Below are 5,464 nucleotides of genomic sequence, written 5' to 3'. Positions count from 1 at the left end.
CACAGGCAAAAATTAATTCAGGATGGATCACAGGCCTTGATGTAAAAGCTAAAAGTATAAAGCTTCTACAAGAAAACATAGAAGAATGTTGTCATGACTTTGGAGCAATGATTTTTTGGGAGAACACAAACAGCACTAGTTATTAAAAAATATATGTATATATAAATTAGACTTCATCAAAATTTAAAAACATCCGCTCTTCAAAAGATAACTTTAGGAAAATAAAAACACAAGCCATAGACTGAGAGAAAATATTTCAGTACATACATCTATACCGGACTTATATCCAGAATATATAAAGAATTATTGCAACTCAATAATAAGACAAAACAGAATGGGGAGAAGGTATAAAAGAATAGTTCATGAAGGAGATACATGAATAGCCAAAAACACATGAAACATGCACAGGGAGATGCAGATTAAAACTGCAGTGAGAAGTGCTTGAGCTCAGTTGGTTAAGCATCTGCCTTCAGCTCAGGTCATGGTCTCAGGGTCCTGGGATCGAGCCCTGTGTCGGGCTCCCTGCTCAGTGGGGAGTCTGCTTCTCCTTCTTCCTCGGCACCCCCAACTTGTTCTCTCTCTCTCAGATAAACAAATAAAATCTTAAAAAACACAAAAAGCCCAATGAAATGCTACTACATTCCTGCTAGAATGACTGAAAAGAAAAAAGACTGGAAATATTAAGCATTGGAAGCTCTAACGCATTGCCCTAATGTGTTGATCATGAGAGTATGAAATGGTATAACCATTTTGGAAAATCATTTGGTAATTTTCTTAAAAAGTGAAACATACCCTTGCTGCATAACCCAGTGATTCCACTCCTAAGAAATTTACCCAAGGGAAATGAAAACATGTCTACAACATGTCCACGAAATGACTTGTATGCAAATGGTTATAACAGATTTATTCATAATAGCCCCAAACTGAAAACACCCCAAAAGCCAATCAACAGATGAATGGAAAAACAAATTTTGGTTTTGTCATACAATGCAATTCTACTCAGTAAAAAATAAACTGCCAATATATACAGCAAGATAAATCTCAGAAACATTATGTTGAATAAAAGAAACCAAACACAAGAGTCTATATTGTATGATTCTAATTATGTGACATTCTAGACCAGGCAAAACTAATCTCTAGTGATAGCACCCATATCAGTGGCTATCTGGGGCAGAAAGGTGGGCGTTATTGATGGTGACAGAGTATTAGGGATTTTGGGGGATAGTGATAGCAATATGGTGTATATTGATTGAAGAGATGGTTACACAGTTGTATATATTTATAAAAAGATCAAACTGAAAAAAAACCACATCAAACTGTACCCTTAAAATGAGTGCAGTTTATTAATGCAGATTTTATCTGAACAATGTTGATTTTAAAAAATATGGTAAGATCCTATTTCATACCCATGCAAATGAATAAAATTCAAATAACTGACAATACCAAATGTCAGTGAGGATGTAGAGCAATGGGAACTCTCATACGTTGCTAGTATGTTGCTGGTGGAAGTATAAATGATACAAACACTGAAAAATTTCTTGGTTTTTTATAAAATTAAACATGCACCTACCCTATGACCTAGAACTTGTACTCCTAAGTATTTACTCAAGAGAGATGAAACAAGTCTACAAAAAAATTTGTAGAAGGTTTATAGAATCTTTATTCTTTTTTTTGAATTTTTTATTGTTATGTTAATCACCATACATCATTAGTTTTTGATGTAGTGTTCCATGATTCATTGTTTGTGCGTAACACCCAGTGCTCCATGCAGAACGTGCCCTCTTTAATACCCATCACCAGGCTAACCCATCCCCCCAACCCCCTCCCCTCTAGAAACCTCAGTTTGTTTTTCAGAGTCCATCGTCTCTCATGGTTTGTCTCCCCCTCCGACTTACTCCCCTTCATTCTTCCCCTCCTGCTATCTTCTTCTTTTTTTTTTCTTAACATATATTGCATTATTTGTTTCAGAAGTACTGATCTGTGATTCAACAGTCTTGCACAATTCACAGCACTCACCATAGCACATACCCTCCCCAATGTCTGTCACCCAGCCACCCCATCCCTCCCACCCACCACCACTCCAGTAACACTCAGTTTGTTTCCTGAGGTTAAAAATTCCTCATATCAGCGAGGTCATATGATACATGTCTTTCTCTGATTGACTTATTTCACTCAGCATAACACCCTCCAGTTCCATCCATGTCGTTGCAAATGGCAAGATCTCATTCCTTTTTATGGCTGCATAATATTCCATTGTGTATATATACCACCTCTTTTTTATCCATTCATCTGTCAATGGACATCTTGGCTCTTTCCACAGTTTGGCTATTGTGGACATTGCTGCTATAAACATTGGGGTGCACGTACCCCTTGGGATCCCTACATTTGTATCTTTGGGGTAAATACCCAGTAGTGCAATTGCTGGATCGTATGGTAGCTCTATTTTCAACTATTTGAGGAACCTCCATACTGTTTTCCAGAGTATTTGCACCAGCTTGCATTCCCACCAACAGTGTAGGAGGGTTCCCCTTTCTCCACATCCCTGCCAACATCTGTCGTTTCCTGACTTGTTAATTCTAGCCATTCTGACTGGTGTGAGGTGGTATCTCATTGAGGTTTTGATTTGGATTTCCCTGATGCTGAGTGATGTTGAGCACTTTTTCATATGTCTGTTGGCCATTTGGATGTCTTCTCTGGAAAAATGTCTGTTCATGTCTTCTGCCCATTTCTTGATTGGATTATTTGTTCTTTGGGTGTTGAGTTTGATAAGTTCTTTATAGATTTTGGATACTAGCCCTTTATCTGATATGTCTTTTGCAAATATTTTCTCCCATTCTGTCGGTTGTCTTTTGGTTTTGTGGACTGTTTCTTTTGCTGTGCAAAAGCTTTTTATCTTGATGAAATCCCAAGTGTTCATTTTTGCCCTTGCTTCCCTTGCCTTTGGCGATGTTTCTAGGAAGAAGTGGCTGCGGCTGAGGTTGAAGAGGTTGCTGCCTGTGTTCTCCTTTAGGATTTTGATGGACTCCTGTCTCACGTTTAGGTCTTTCAACCATTTGGAGTCTATTTTTGTGTGTGGTGTAAGGACATGGTCCAGTTTCATTCTTCTGCATGTGGCTGTCCAATTTTCCCAACACCATTTGTTGAAGAGACTGTCTTTATTCCATTGGACATTCTTTCCTGCTTTGTTGAAGATGAGTTGACCATAGAGTTGAGGGTCCATTTCTGGGCTCTCTATTCTGTTCCATTGATCTATGTGTCTGTTTTTGTGCCAGTACCATACTGTCTTGATGATGACAGCTTTGTAATAGAGCTGGAGGTCGGGAATTGTGATGCCACCAGCTTTGCTTTTCTTTTTCAATATTCCTCTGGCTATTCGGGGTCTCTTCTGGTTCCATACAAATTTTAGGATTATTTGTTCCATTTCTTTGAAAAAAGTGGATGGTATTTTGATGGGGATTGCATTGAATGTGTAGATTGCTCTAGGTAGCATTGACATCTTCACAATGTTTGTTCTTCCAATCCATGAGCATGGAACGTTTTTCCATTTCTTTGTGTCTTCTCCAATTTCTTTCATGAGTATTTTATAGTTTTCTGAGTCCAGATCCTTTGCCTCTATGGTTAAATTTATTCCTAGGTATCTTATGGTTTTGGGTGCAATTGTAAATGGGATTGACTCTTGATTTCTCTCTCTTCTGTCTTGTTTTTGGTGTATAGGAATGCCACTGATTTCTGTGCATTGATTTTATAGCCTGCTACTTTACTGAATTCCTGTATGAGTTCTAGCAGTTTTGAGGTGGAGTCCTTTGGGTTTTCCACATACAGTATCATATCATCTGCAAAGAGTGAGAGTTTGACTTCTTCTTTGCCAATTTGGATGCCTTTGATTTCTTTTTGTTGTCTGATTGCTGTGGCTAGGACTTCTAATACTATGTTGAATAGCAGTGGTGATAGTGGACATCCCTGCCGTGTTCCTGACCTTAGGAAAAGCTGAGAGCTTTTCCCCATTGAGAGTGATATTCGCTGTAGGTTTTTCATAGATGGCTTTTAGGATATTGAGGTATGTACCCTCTATCCCTATACTCTGGAGTTTTGATCAAGATAGGATGCTGTACTTTGTCAAATGCTTTTTCTGCATCTATTGAGAGGATCATATGATTCTTGTTCTTTCTTTTGTTAATGTATTGTATCACGTTGATTGATTTGCGGATGTTGAACCAACCTTGCAACCCAGGGATAAATCCCACGTGATCATGGTGAATAATCCTTTTAATGTACTGTTGCATCCTATTGGCTAGTATTTTGGTGAGAATTTTTGTATCCACGTTCATCAAGGATATTGGTCTGTAATTCTCCTTTTTGATGGGGTCTTTGTCTGGTTTTGGGATCAAGGTAATGGTGGCCTCATAAAATGAGTTTGGAAGTTTTCCTTCCATTTCTATTTTTTGGAACAGTTTCAGGAGAATAGGTATTAATTCTTCTTTATTTTTTTTTTTTTAATTTTTTTTATTGTTATGTTAATCACCATATATTACATCATTAGTTTTTGATGCAGTGTTCCATGATTCATTGTTTGTTCATAACACCCAGTGCACCATGCAAAACGTGCCCTCCTCAATACCCGTCACCAGGCTAACCCATCCCCCCACCCCCCTACCCTCTAGAACCCTCAGTTTTTCAGAGTCCATCATCTCTCATGGTTCGTCTCCCCCTCTGACATACTCCCCTTTTCTTCCTCTCCTGTTATCTTCTTCTTTTCCTTTTTTCTTAAAATATGTTGCGTTATTTGTTTCAGAAGTACAGATCTGTGATTCAACAGTCTTGCACAATTCACAGCGCTCACCGTAGCACATACCCTCCCCAATGTCTATCACCCAGCCATCCCATCCCTCCCACCCCCAACCACTCCAGTAACACTCAGTTTGTTTCCTGAGATTAAGAATTCCTCATATCAGTGAGGTCATGTGATACATGTCTTTCTCTGATTGACTTATTTCACTCAGCATAACACCCTCCAGTTCCATCCACGTCGTTGCAAATGGCAAGATCTCATTCCTTTTGATGGCTGCATAATATTCCATTGTGTATATATACCACAACTTCTTTATCCATTCATCTGTCGATGGGCATCTTGGCTCTTTCCACAGTTTGGCTATTGTGGACATTGCTGCTATAAACATTGGGGTACATGTACCCCTTCGGGTCCCTACATTTGTATCTTTGTGGTAAATACCCAGTAGTGCAATTGCTGGATCGAACGGTAGCTCTAATTTCAACTGTTTGAGGAACCTCCATACTGTTTTCCAGAGGGGTTGCACCAGCTTGCATTCCCACCAACAGTGTAGGAGGGTTCCCCTTTCTCCGCATCCCCGCCAACATCTGTCGTTCCCTGACTTGTTAATTTTAGCCATTCTGACGGGTGTGAGGTGGTATCTCATTGAGGTTTTGATTTGGATTTCCCTGATGT

Source organism: Callorhinus ursinus, unplaced genomic scaffold, assembly GCF_003265705.2.
Source record: "Callorhinus ursinus isolate GAN/ISIS: 27379988/994484 unplaced genomic scaffold, GSC_fseal_2.0 scaffold26, whole genome shotgun sequence".
NCBI lineage: Eukaryota > Metazoa > Chordata > Mammalia > Carnivora > Otariidae > Callorhinus > Callorhinus ursinus.
This window is presented reverse-complemented; position numbering follows the sequence as displayed.